This window comes from Zootermopsis nevadensis, unplaced genomic scaffold (genome assembly GCF_977971745.1).
Source record: "Zootermopsis nevadensis isolate Lab colony 2312 unplaced genomic scaffold, Znev_1.0 Znev_ptg000009l, whole genome shotgun sequence".
NCBI classification, from domain to species: Eukaryota; Metazoa; Arthropoda; class Insecta; order Blattodea; family Termopsidae; genus Zootermopsis; species Zootermopsis nevadensis.
In genome coordinates this window covers 1,036,558-1,051,037 of record NW_028259141.1, presented here as the reverse complement: position 1 = coordinate 1,051,037, position 14,480 = coordinate 1,036,558, and the positions used below count along the sequence as shown (strand labels likewise).

The following is a 14,480-nucleotide window of genomic DNA, read 5'->3' as shown; positions in this document are numbered from 1 at the left end:
ATAGTGGAAGCACCTCTGAAACGTCGGAAAAATCTACCAGATTTGACGCCGAAACTTCGTAGCGGGAAGGCATTGTTCAACAGAATAAAACGTCATCCCTTTAATTCAAGAGGATGACGCATTTGGTCCAGCGCTTATAAACCTCCTTGAGAAACGTTCACTAAGATCAGCTGGTCAAAAGTCATGAGTTCGTATCCTGAGCCACATCAATTCCCTTATAATTCTATCTAGATTCATTTTAATAATATCTTCCCACATACGCCTAGCTCTTATAACTGACCTGTCGTCTTCGGGATTACCAACGATGCTGGTTGATTTGATAAATAAATGTTTATATATTATTTATTATTTAAATCTTGTCCGTCTAATCACAATAAATTCTTATTAAAATATTACAATAATTAACATTTAAAATATTTAAAATATCAAATGATGTTCTTTATCGAAATATTCGATTTTACATTAGACCATCTCACAAATAAATGTTTTGTTAAACGGCTATGCGGTCAATAGAACAAACTTCGCTTGGTTTCCGGCCATTTAACGTGACCGACTAAAGACTTCCATCCCAGATGAGTCGTGTATTGAGGCCGACGCGTATTTCGGTATTACGACTTCTAAATCGGACGATAATGGCGAAGCCCTCGGAGTTTCATTTCAAAAGCATAGCCGATGGTTCTCTCAAAGCCTCTGTCGGAACAGCCACGACCCTCGAGACCACATCGACCGAGGTCTCATCCCAGCTGAACAAATGTCCTGAGACCTCACAACGAAGTCATCGGATAAAGAATTTTCGCTTAACGAATTTCTCGTAAGCCCAAATCGAACGAATTATTCATTGTAAGACTTGAGGTTCTCACAGCGGTGAGTATGAAGATTTCTGTCTTCTGGGTTGTTGCGCTGTGTAGTCTGGTCGATGTTAACCAACGATTCAGAGGTCATACTGCCTCCGTCATCAGAGTATGAAGATTTCTGTCTTCTGGGTTGTTGCGCCGTGTAGTCCGGTCGATGTTAACCAACGTTTCAGAGGTCATACTGCCTCCGTCATCAGAGTATGAAGATTTCTGTCTTCTGGGTTGTTGCGCCGTGTAGTCCGGTCGATGTTAACCAACGTTTCAGAGGTCATACTGCCTCCGTCATCAGAGTATGAAGATTTCTGTCTTCTGGGTTGTTGCGCCGTGTAGTCCGGTCGATGTTAACCAACGTTTCAGAGGTCATACTGCCTCCGTCATCAGAGTATGAAGATTTCCGTCTTCTGGGTTGTTGCGCTGTGTAGTCTGGTCGATGTTTACCAACGTTTCAGAGGTCATTCTGCCTCCGTCATCAGAGTATGAAGATTTCTGTCTTCTGGGTTGTTGCGCCGTGTAGTCTGGTCGATGTTAACCAACGTTTCAGAGGTCATACTGCCTCCGTCATCAGAGTATGAAGATTTCTGTCTTCTGGGTTGTTGCGCCGTGTAGTCTGGTCGATGTTAACCAACGTTTCAGAGGTCATACTGCCTCCGTCATCAGAGTATGAAGATTTCTGTCTTCTGGGTTGTTGCGCCGTGTAGTCTGGTCGATGTTAACCAACGTTTCAGAGGTCATACTGCCTCCGTCATCAGAGTATGAAGATTTCTGTCTTCTGGGTTGTTGCGCCGTGTAGTCTGGTCGATGTTAACCAACGTTTCAGAGGTCATACTGCCTCCGTCATCAGAGTATGAAGATTTCTGTCTTCTGGGTTGTTGCGCCGTGTAGTCTGGTCGATGTTAACCAACGTTTCAGAGGTCATACTGCCTCCGTCATCAGAGTATGAAGATTTCTGTCTTCTGGGTTGTTGCGCCGTGTAGTCCGGTCGATGTTAACCAACGTTTCAGAGGTCATACTGCCTCCGTCATCAGAGTATGAAGATTTCCGTCTTCTGGGTTGTTGCGCTGTGTAGTCTGGTCGATGTTTACCAACGTTTCAGAGGTCATACTGCCTCCGTCATCAGAGTATGAAGATTTCTGTCTTCTGGGTTGTTGCGCTGGGTAGTCTGATAGACGTTTACCGACGTTTCAGAGGTCATACTGCCTCCATCATCAGGGCTATGAGTATGAAGATATCCGTCTTCTGGGTTGTTGCGCTGTGTAGTCTGATAGACGTTTACCGACGTTTCAGAGGTCATACTGCTTCCGTCATCAGGGCGATGAAGATTTCTGTCTTCTGGGTTATTGCGCTGTGTAATCTGGTCGATGTTGAAAAACGTTTCAGAGGTCATACTGCCTCCGTCATCAGAGTATGAAGATTTCTGTCTTCTGGGTTGTTGCGCTGTGTAGTCTGGTCGATGTTAACCAACGTTTCAGAGGTCCTACTGCCTCCGTCATCAGAGTATGAAGATATCCGTCTTCTGGGTTATTGCGCTGTGTAATCTGGTCGATGTTGAAAAACGTTTCAGAGGTCATACTGCCTCCGTCATCAGGGCGATGAGTATGAAGATTTCTGTCTTCTGGGTTGTTGCGCTGTGTAGTCTGGTCGATGTTAACCAACGTTTCAGAGGTCATACTGCCTCCGTCATCAGAGTATGAAGATTTCTGTCTTCTGGGTTGTTGCGCTGTGTAGTCTGGTCGATGTTAACCAACGTTTCAGAGGTCATACTGCCTCCGTCATCAGAGTATGAAGATTTCTGTCTTCTGGGTTGTTGCGCCGTGTAGTCCGGTCGATGTTAACCAACGTTTCAGAGGTCATACTGCCTCCGTCATCAGAGTATGAAGATTTCCGTCTTCTGGGTTGTTGCGCTGTGTAGTCTGGTCGATGTTTACCAACGTTTCAGAGGTCATACTGCCTCCGTCATCAGAGTATGAAGATTTCTGTCTTCTGGGTTGTTGCGCTGGGTAGTCTGATAGACGTTTACCGACGTTTCAGAGGTCATACTGCCTCCATCATCAGGGCGATGAGTATGAAGATATCCGTCTTCTGGTTGTTGCGCTGTGTAGTCTGATAGACGTTTACCGACGTTTCAGAGGTCATACTGCCTCCGTCATCAGGGCATTGAGTATGAAGATTTCTGTCTTCTGGGTTGTTGCGCTGTGTAGTCTGGTCGATGTTTACCAACGTTTCAGAGGTCCTACTGCCTCCATCATCAGGGCATTGAGTATGAAGATTTCTGTCTTCTGGGTTGTTGCGCTGTGTAGTCTGGCCGATGTTAACCAACGTTTCAGAGGTCCTACTGCCTCCGTCATCAGAGTATGAAGATATCCGTCTTCTGGGTTATTGCGCTGTGTAATCTGGTCGATGTTGAAAAACGTTTCAGAGGTCATACTGCCTCCGTCATCAGGGCGATGAGTATGAAGATATCCGTCTTCTGGTTGTTGCGCTGTGTAGTCTGATAGACGTTTACCGACGTTTCAGAGGTCATACTGCCTCCGTCATCAGGGCATTGAGTATGAAGATTTCTGTCTTCTGGGTTGTTGCGCTGTGTAGTCTGGTCGATGTTGAAAAACGTTTCAGAGGTCATACTGCCTCCATCATCAGGGCGATGAGTATGAAGATATCCGTCTTCTGGTTGTTGCGCTGTGTAGTCTGATAGACGTTTACCGACGTTTCAGAGGTCATACTGCCTCCGTCATCAGGGCATTGAGTATGAAGATTTCTGTCTTCTGGGTTGTTGCGCTGTGTAGTCTGGTCGATGTTTACCAACGTTTCAGAGGTCCTACTGCCTCCATCATCAGGGCATTGAGTATGAAGATTTCTGTCTTCTGGGTTGTTGCGCTGTGTAGTCTGGTCGATGTTTACCAACGTTTCAGAGGTCCTACTGCCTCCGTCATCAGGGCATTGAGTATGAAGATTTCTGTCTTCTGGGTTATTGCGCTGTGTAATCTGGTCGATGTTGAAAAACGTTTCAGAGGTCATACTGCCTCCATCATCAGGGCGATGAGTATGAAGATATCCGTCTTCTGGTTGTTGCGCTGTGTAGTCTGATAGACGTTTACCGACGTTTCAGAGGTCATACTGCCTCCGTCATCAGGGCATTGAGTATGAAGATTTCTGTCTTCTGGGTTGTTGCGCTGTGTAGTCTGGTCGATGTTTACCAACGTTTCAGAGGTCCTACTGCCTCCATCATCAGGGCATTGAGTATGAAGATTTCTGTCTTCTGGGTTGTTGCGCTGTGTAGTCTGGCCGATGTTAACCAACGTTTCAGAGGTCCTACTGCCTCCGTCATCAGAGTATGAAGATATCCGTCTTCTGGGTTATTGCGCTGTGTAATCTGGTCGATGTTGAAAAACGTTTCAGAGGTCATACTGCCTCCGTCATCAGAGTATGAAGATTTCTGTCTTCTGGGTTGTTGCGCTGTGTAGTCTGGTCGATGTTAACCAACGTTTCGGAGGTCATACTGCCTCCATCATCAGGGCGATGAGTATGAAGATTTCTGTCTTCTGGGTTGTTGCGCTGTGTAGTCTGGTCGATGTTAACCAACGTTTCAGAGGTCCTACTGCCTCCGTCATCAGAGTATGAAGATATCCGTCTTCTGGGTTATTGCGCTGTGTAGTCTGGTCGATGTTTACCAACGTTTCAGAGGTCACACTGCCTCCGTCATCAGGGCGATGAGTATGAAGATTTCTGTCTTCTGGGTTGTTGCGCTGTGTAGTCTGGTCGATGTTAACCAACGTTTCGGAGGTCATACTGCCTCCATCATCAGGGCGATGAGTATGAAGATTTCTGTCTTCTGGGTTGTTGCGCTGTGTAGTCTGGTCGATGTTAACCAACGTTTCAGAGGTCCTACTGCCTCCGTCATCAGAGTATGAAGATATCCGTCTTCTGGGTTATTGCGCTGTGTAATCTGGTCGATGTTGAAAAACGTTTCAGAGGTCATACTGCCTCCGTCATCAGGGCGATGAGTATGAAGATTTCTGTCTTCTGGGTTGTTGCGCTGTGTAGTCTGGTCGATGTTAACCAACGTTTCAGAGGTCATACTGCCTCCGTCATCAGAGTATGAAGATTTCTGTCTTCTGGGTTGTTGCGCTGTGTAGTCTGGTCGATGTTAACCAACGTTTCAGAGGTCATACTGCCTCCGTCATCAGAGTATGAAGATTTCTGTCTTCTGGGTTGTTGCGCTGTGTAGTCTGGTCGATGTTAACCAACGTTTCAGAGGTCATACTGCCTCCGTCATCAGAGTATGAAGATTTCTGTCTTCTGGGTTGTTGCGCTGTGTAGTCTGGTCGATGTTAACCAACGTTTCAGAGGTCATACTGCCTCCGTCATCAGAGTATGAAGATTTCCGTCTTCTGGGTTGTTGCGCTGTGTAGTCTGGTCGATGTTTACCAACGTTTCAGAGGTCATACTGCCTCCGTCATCAGAGTATGAAGATTTCTGTCTTCTGGGTTGTTGCGCTGGGTAGTCTGATAGACGTTTACCGACGTTTCAGAGGTCATACTGCCTCCATCATCAGGGCGATGAGTATGAAGATATCCGTCTTCTGGGTTGTTGCGCTGTGTAGTCTGATAGACGTTTACCGACGTTTCAGAGGTCATACTGCCTCCGTCATCAGGGCATTGAGTATGAAGATTTCTGTCTTCTGGGTTGTTGCGCTGTGTAGTCTGGTCGATGTTTACCAACGTTTCAGAGGTCCTACTGCCTCCATCATCAGGGCATTGAGTATGAAGATTTCTGTCTTCTGGGTTGTTGCGCTGTGTAGTCTGGCTGATGTTAACCAACGTTTCAGAGGTCATACTGCCTCCGTCATCAGAGTATGAAGATATCCGTCTTCTGGGTTATTGCGCTGTGTAATCTGGTCGATGTTGAAAAACGTTTCAGAGGTCATACTGCCTCCGTCATCAGGGCGATGAGTATGAAGATTTCTGTCTTCTGGGTTGTTGCGCTGTGTAGTCTGGTCGATGTTAACCAACGTTTCGGAGGTCATACTGCCTCCATCATCAGGACGATGAGTATGAAGATTTCTGTCTTCTGGGTTGTTGCGCTGTGTAGTCTGGTCGATGTTAACCAACGTTTCAGAGGTCATACTGCCTCCGTCATCAGAGTATGAAGATATCCGTCTTCTGGGTTATTGCGCTGTGTAGTCTGGTCGATGTTAACCAACGTTTCAGAGGTCATACTGCCTCCGTCATCAGGGCCCTGATGACGGAGGCAGCAAGGACCTCTGAAACGTTGGTTAACATCGACCAGACTACACAGCGCAATAACCCAGAAGACGGATATCTTCAATTATTCATTGCTTACGAGGTAAAGCGGAGGAACCTCTTAAGTGGATTCAGCAGGCTTCAGCCAATCAGCGTCTCCAGACATCGACCCTCGAGATATAAGGACAAAGTCTGAAGAACGGGGGTTAAGTATTGAGTGGGCTTGTCTCTGTCAACAGTTCCCTCAACCCCGCGAAACAAAGATGAAATTGAAGCCAACCGATAACTGATCGTGGAAAATCAGTGATCATCTTTCGTCCAGACTGCGGACCGGCGAGAGGTATCAAATTTCAAAAGGTTCCGCACCAAAGAGATCTTTCCACCAGCTGAAGAGGGAGTTTTCCAAGACCCCCTCTGGGTCTCCTTGAGGTTCGACACGCGAAAGTGTGGAAAAGAATTGGCGATAAATTACTTCACGAGCCACAGATTTCTTGACGTCTTGTCATGCTAAGACGATGATCCTTGCAGCCTCCAGAATCCAAGCAGCAGGCGGACTTTTGCCTCGACGCCATCCGGACATTCCCCGGTCAAAGTAGAAATAAGCCAATCATCAGTTCCCAGCGAACAAGACGGCTGATTCTTTGTACAATTTCAGGTGTGCGTCGCTTTTTCTAAGCGGACTCATGGACCGCGTCTTTGAATGAGGGCGGAGGACGTCAAACTCCGATCACTGAGAGCCCAGCCACCGCCCTCCTTAGGACCACCTGGCGACTTTCCTGTCACTAAAATAAACTAATCTTTTAATCAATTGAATAACAATTTTCTTGGATATTATCCATCGTCTAGTAAATATAAAACGTAAAACGACGTTTCGGAGATAGGGATTAGCTCTATCTAGTGGGCCCAACTGTGTAGGAACCTGAAGACGGAGATAGAGTCCCATCTCCGAAACGTCGTTTTATATTTTATATTTTACTAGACAATGGATAATATCCAAGAAAATTCAATTGAATAAAAATTTTCTTGGATATTATCCATCGTCTAGTAAATATAAAACGTAAAACGACGTTTCGGACATAGGGATTAGCTCTATCTAGTGGGCCCAACTGTGTAGGAACCTGAAGACGGAGATAAGAGTCCCATCTCCGAAACGTCGTTTTACGTTTTATATTTTACTAGACGATGGATAATATCCAAGAAAATTCAATTGAATAAAAATTTTCTTGGATATTATCCATCGTCTAGTAAATATAAAACGTAAAACGACGTTTCGGAGATAGGGATTAGCTCTATCTAGTGGGCCCAACTGTGTAGGAACCTGAAGACGGAGATAAGAGTCCCATCTCCGAAACGTCGTTTTACGTTTTATATTTTACTAGACGATGGATAATATCCAAGAAAATTCAATTGAATAACAATTTTCTTGGATATTATCCATCGTCTAGTAAATATAAAACGTAAAACGACGTTTCGGAGATAGGGATTAGCTCTATCTAGTGGGCCCAACTGTGTAGGAACCTGAAGACGGAGATAGAGTCCCATCTCCGAAACGTCGTTTTATATTTTATATTTTACTAGACAATGGATAATATCCAAGAAAATTCAATTGAATAAAAATTTTCTTGGATATTATCCATCGTCTAGTAAATATAAAACGTAAAACGACGTTTCGGAGATAGGGATTAGCTCTATCTAGTGGGCCCAACTGTGTAGGAACCTGAAGACGGAGATAGAGTCCCATCTCCGAAACGTCGTTTTATATTTTATATTTTACTAGACAATGGATAATATCCAAGAAAATTCAATTGAATAAAAATTTTCTTGGATATTATCCATCGTCTAGTAAATATAAAACGTAAAACGACGTTTCGGAGATAGGGATTAGCTCTATCTAGTGGGCCCAACTGTGTAGGAACCTGAAGACGGAGATAAGAGTCCCATCTCCGAAACGTCGTTTTACGTTTTATATTTTACTAGACGATGGATAATATCCAAGAAAATTCAATTGAATAACAATTTTCTTGGATATTATCCATCGTCTAGTAAATATAAAACGTAAAACGACGTTTCGGAGATAGGGATTAGCTCTATCTAGTGGGCCCAACTGTGTAGGAACCTGAAGACGGAGATAGAGTCCCATCTCCGAAACGTCGTTTTATATTTTATATTTTACTAGACGATGGATAATATCCAAGAAAATTCAATTGAATAAAAATTTTCTTGGATATTATCCATCGTCTAGTAAATATAAAACGTAAAACGACGTTTCGGAGATGGGACTCTATCTCCGGAGATAGGGATTAGCTCTATCTAGTGGGCCCAACTGTGTAGGAACCTGAAGACGGAGATAAGAGTCCCATCTCCGAAACGTCGTTTTTTACGTTTTATATTTACTAGACGATGGATAATATTCAAGGAAATTTTTATTCAATTGACTCTTCACCATCGTCAAGAACTTTTAGATTTGAAACTTTTAATATTTACGTATTTATACATCACGTGATAAGACGACGCTCGGAACTGAGACTTAAATTAGCTGTTTCATTTCTTAATCAATAAAAATTTGTATCTCTTACAGCCGTTGACAAATATTTGAACGTTACAACATTATCAAGGCCCTACCGCCTATAGTCGTCAAACCGAGTTAATTTCTTTTCGTAATCCCTTAAATTAAGGCCATCTGGAGAAACCAAAAGCTGATATTTCTCAATAAATTTCTAGTCTCGCTCTGATTCTCTGTGCATTTCTAATGGGCCTCGAAGCAAACTTGAAAAATCACCTCCTAGTTTGAACGCATTCTAAATGTGAAATTTATCAGATAAATTATTTATCTATACGGACAGTTTATAATCGGAATGTTTCGCGTGATGCATCTCTCCTAACACCTTCACCTGTTTTCTTAAAGCCTACGAAAAATGCCTGGTTTTGTTAAAATCCGTTTCACTCCCGTCTGGCTGCACACCTGATAACTTTACACACGATTCAATTCTCGGTGCGTGCGAGACAATTCGCGGTAAAGACGGGGTTTCGGGGACTTCGCCCGATTCCTCTATCGTGCCTCAGTTCCTTACGAGTTTCATAAACTGTACTAAATTTAGACCAAATTCACACAACTCAGGGCTTACTTTTTGGTAAGCTTATGGCGCTTTCTTGTTTTGGAATCGAACGTCAAATTTGTGATCGGGTCAAAGCACGAACCCCGGATTTCGGTTCCCAATTCTACTCGCATTTTCTCGCACTAACAAGTACAGGCCAACTCTGTGCACTATTTTACCTCCTGAAGAAGGACTCCGTGGAGTCAGCTGTTAAATTCTTAAAGTACGGAGATTGCACATAAAGATTAAAATATACAAAACAATAATTCTGCCTGTTGTTTTGTATGGGTGGGAAACATGGTCTCGCACTCAGAGGGAGGAACGCAGATTGCAGGTGTTTGAGAATCGGGTGTTGAGGAGGATATTTGGGCCTAAGAGGGAAGACGATGGGGCGTGGAGAAAACTGCATAATGACGAGCTTAAAAATCTGTACTGCTCCCCCAATATTGTCAGGGTGATTAAGTCGAGAAGAATGAGATGGGCTGGGCAGTATTCCTCCGCGCACAGAGCCAACATAAACAATTCGTGGATCCATATCTCCGACACCCTGAACGTATTGATGTTTGTGGAGCTTTCTGGGACAATTTCATCGTCCATCAGTGCTTTGGTTTACCAAGTAAGTGTGTTCGAACAATGTTTACCGATCACCTGCCTTCGAAACACTAGCCTCTTGATTCCTCGAGTATTTATTTCAACGTATTTGTCACTTACTGGCATGTGACAGGTAAAGGAAGATCCCCCAATTAGGGTACAAAACTTTTATAAATCTCTTGCTCAATGTTACGTAGCCCAGGCAGGAGAAATGTAAGAACAGTCTCCGTATAGGCTAATTCTCAATGGATACGTGCGAGGCATTCAGTGAGTTTCCTAAATTGTATCACGCATTCAGAAACCGTGACGGAATGGTCCAGAATTTCGTATCTATGGGCTATACATCCAGAAGATATGAACGAACTTTCAGTAGAGTAATACAATTTTTTTAAAAGCGCACGAGAGAGAGAGAAAGATTTCGCAAATTGTTCCAAAGTCGAGAAAAGAAAGAAAGAAAAGATTACGAGAAGTTACTCAAAAGCGGACAAAGGAAACGAGCCTGAAGCATAGAGAATCAAATTAGCTTTCAACATTTTCTTAACCCAGACAGAATAAAAGCATTTTCTGAAAACTTCTTAAAGTTTTCTAAAAGAAAAGTCTTACAAGTTTATTTTTTACAGTCGACAGAAGACGATAGAATTTTTTTTTCCCAAAGTTCCTCAACACTTCCAGGCATGAAAGTGTCTAAAGACTTAAAAAGTCAGTCCCTACCGCAAAGAGAACACAATACGTGCCCTTTACGACGACAACGTTGGTTTTGAGAAGCCGACGGATACATTTCGAGTTCTCGTGAGTTCCACGAGTGCCTCAGATGGACGGACGGTAGAGAGAGAGACAACTTTCAAAGCCTCTACGTTCAATGGGGCTGGAAAAAGTTTCCAGGTTGCCTAAAGCGAAGGCGACTCAGAGGTGGGACAACGAACAATGGCGTGGAAAGAATTTCCGAACACGCCTCTTAGGACAACGAAGCAGTCGTCCTGATTCCTTCGGACTTATCTTCTTCACCAAAGCTCAAAATACTTTCAACAGAGACAATTCTGTTTGAAGCTGTAACACTTAGAACGCTCTCATTCCAAAACATCGGCACCATATTGATTTTAGCTTCCCTTTTCAGTCACATCGAGCAGCACTGGCTGTTCGCCTGTCTCTATCTGTCTCTCTCGCACGCGCCGGCCATGACACGCTACTATCCTTTTCAAGAACATTGTGCCGATGGTTTCATTACCTGAAGCAGACAGCCTATTTAAGGCTTTGACCGGGATGTTAAATCTTATGTGGTACCGCCTGATTCGACTTCTAATGGTTAAGTGAAGTGTTTTCTTCGCGGTACGGTCTGGATTCGTAAATATTATGAAGACGAGCTTCGGCTTCAAAGGGTTAACCAGCTGATTTTCGTAATGGTGAGGTGAAGTGTTTTCTTTTCGGTACGGACTGAATTCTTAAATACGTAATATTTATACGAGCTTTGACTTCAAAGGGTTAACCAGCTGATTTTCGTAATGGTGAGGTGTAGCGTTTTCTTCGCGGTACGGACTGAATTCATAAATAATATTCAGACGATCTTCGGCTTCAAAGGGTTAATCCCCCGCCTTCCTCATGACAACTTCAGCTCTAAACGTCGATTTCATAAACGCGTCTCTCGTGACCGATTTATGGCGGAAAGAAACGTCACGATCAAACACCTCAACAGACATAAATTAGCCTCAAGTGTGATTATTAATTTTTTTTGGTTCTAAGCGCGTATAATCTGTGCACATAATAATATCGTGGATTTCGGAAGTTATAAGCCAGTCCAATCCCTAGACCTGAATCCAAGCTGTTTTGTGTTTTAATTAATTCCAATGTCAGGAACAGGACAGAATTATCACAAATTCGTTCGTTTGCTTTTTTATAGCTTACACATTTCTGTCATACGATATTTGTAGGCATTTGTTACGTTCAATAAAACCGAACTACAGTTTGTTTAACGACGCCTTCCAGTAGCTCAGACTATACAGTGTCGAATGAGAGGACGACAGTGAACAATGAATTGGAAGGGATGTGGAAGGAAGCGGTCGTGGCCTAATTTAAGGTACAGTCCCGTCATTTGCCTGTAGGGACTGAAGGAAACCTCGAGAAAAAACCCAATCGGGATAACCGGTCTCCGGACTGAGATTTGAGCCTTGAACCTGTAGAATACGAAGCAGGAAGTTCGGTTATATGCTTCCGGTAACAGCTGAAAATCAATTATTCTAAGAATTTTGAAGCGGATTCCACTTTAAAATACATTTTCGACAAGAGATGGAGAGACGAACGCTGTTTGTAATCGGAATCTCTTTTATCAAACAAATCTGTTTGGTACTTAGTTTCAGAGACAGATGCAGGGACCGTCCTCGCCGGGACTCGAAAGCTGGACACCTTTTCTAAAGTTTCCGCCTGGTCTCACGGAATAAGCGTGCAAAAATTTGGTTCAAATCGGCGCATCCCTTCTCGATCTATAAACGGACAGAAACACACAATTTGAATTTTCTTTTCGGATTCCGTCGCCGTGATCGACGCAAGGCAGAAAAGTGTCGAAACTTCCTCGACTCGATTTATTTAGTGACTTGTATATATTTATTTATTTTCTTCTAAGATTTTTAGAAATGTAGCAGCAGCACTATGCCAATAGAATGTGCCCGCCTCTCAATCGCCTCGAATACAGCATTAAAATAGGCCACAACATATTTATTCCTTTCAAATTATTCCCACTTCGTCACTAACAGTCGCCCCCTAACCATTCGACGCTACATATAACTTTTGCAGCTGAAATATCGTCGTTTAATAATAAAAAAATAATCAGTAAATCTTTTCTTTACGTGAAGACGAAGCATGATTTTGTCAATTCCTGTCACACAACAAAATAACGGCTACAAAAATATGATCAATTTTTATTTTAAGCTTCACCAAGTGCTTAAGCTACTGCGAAGCTGACAGTCGCTCACCCTGTTAATAAATTTCCCGCATTTTATTAAAAAGACAAAATTCTTCTAGGCTTCAGCGGTTAATAAGCAAACAGAATCAGACGACGAACTGACAGCGACGTGGAAGAACGCTGTAGGCGATTTTACGCTGATATCCCAGCGGAGTACAAACCCCAGACGCCGGAGGCTTCCGGCACAGCGCACGGGCGTGGTGAGAGGGGCGAACGATGTCATTGTCCTGAGATCGTGCCCCAGAGAAAGGCGAAGTGATCGGCCAAGACGACTAAAGTGGATCGACTCGCAGACAGACGTAATTCTAAGTCTTGACGAATCTGTCGAGAGTCTTCCGAGACGCGTTCGCCTATTCTAACTAGCAGCCGACGTCTGTGAATGAACCAAATGGCCCATCCGGTCCTCTACAACATTTATCAGAGATAACGCGGCCGGAGCGTGACCCAGACCACTCACCTCTCGCCACAATCGATTCTCTAACAGTTTCGATGAGATTCAAGGTTTGGAAAAAAAAATTATTTGTCCTTAAAGATGCTGGTAATTAATTTAAAATGCGAAACGGTCTTGGGGGAACAGTTAAAAACTTTCTTTTAAACTGACATCACGAGGAAGATGAAGCTCGAATTCTCCGTTGCCTGCTTTGGCTCTGACGAACACAGCTGAAACGAACGTTCTTAGCTTTAAAGACAATAATTTTTTCCCCGAGACGGTGCAGAAATGCACTTACCTAATTCATCTTGGCGGTAGACATCAAAAGTTCTCTCGGTTTCAAAAGGCCACCAAAATCCCCGTCCGTCATCGCCCGCTCTTGCTGTGGTAATGGAGTCAGAGAACGGATTGAAGCTTAAATATTTCGTGTCGCTGTTACAAAACCACTCCGGCACCAATCGAGGTTCATTACTCAGTAAAGTTTCGGTAGTCAATCAATGTCACGCGGAAAACAGACAGAATGACCGATGACAGTCTGACAGCCGGCCGGCGACAGTTAAGTGACTCTACGAGGCGCATTTAAGTTGAAAATAACGTCACTTTTATTTTGCATGTGAGTCAATTCCGTCTGATTTCCTGAGGATCCTTGAGGACCTTTGAAGTTGCTTCAGGATCTGAACCTTTTACTAGGTGCGATCGGAAAGTTTCCAGACTGTGTCAATGGAGGGCGAACCGGATGTAGTACGAGCTTCTGCCGATATGGGGTGCGGCCTACATTCATAGTGAATCAGTGTGCCAGCCGGCATCATCGAATTAGCATTTGGTTCTTAGTTACGGGCGTTTTGGTAGTGCATTACACCGACCCTCCTGCGATTTCGGAATGGCGTGTGCATCAAATTTTGCCAAAGACTCGCCAAAACGGCTACGGAAACCTATGAAATGCTAAAGCAAGCATTTGGGGAGTCCGCAAACATTTGTGTGGCATTCACGTTTTAAAAATGGCCGAACCTCTGTCGATGATGACGAGCGTTCTGGACGACCATCTTCGAGCACAACGCCCGAAAATGTCACGAAGATCGACGTCGTACCATCAACGACTTGTGCGACATTGTTGGGATAGGCTATGGGACCTGTCAGCTGATTTATTCTAAAGGAAGAACTCCACATGCGACGCATCCTGTCTGAGGACCAGAAGCAGAATCGACTTGACTTCTCGTTTGTCAGGAGCTCAAAGATCTTGAAAGAACCGACCCCAACTTCCTTTCTAAGCTCCGTGTGACTTCTTCCTCATCCCAAAGATGAAAATTCAGCTAAAGG

The 14,480-nt window shown here is 43.8% G+C and overlaps 1 protein-coding gene across 2 annotated transcripts in view; it reads right to left on the bottom strand.

Moving 5' to 3' along the window:
* alpha-Man-IIb (alpha-Mannosidase class II b) overlaps window positions 1-14,480 on the bottom strand; it is a 105,225-nt gene that overhangs the window by 62,564 nt on the left and 28,181 nt on the right. The window lies entirely within an intron of this gene.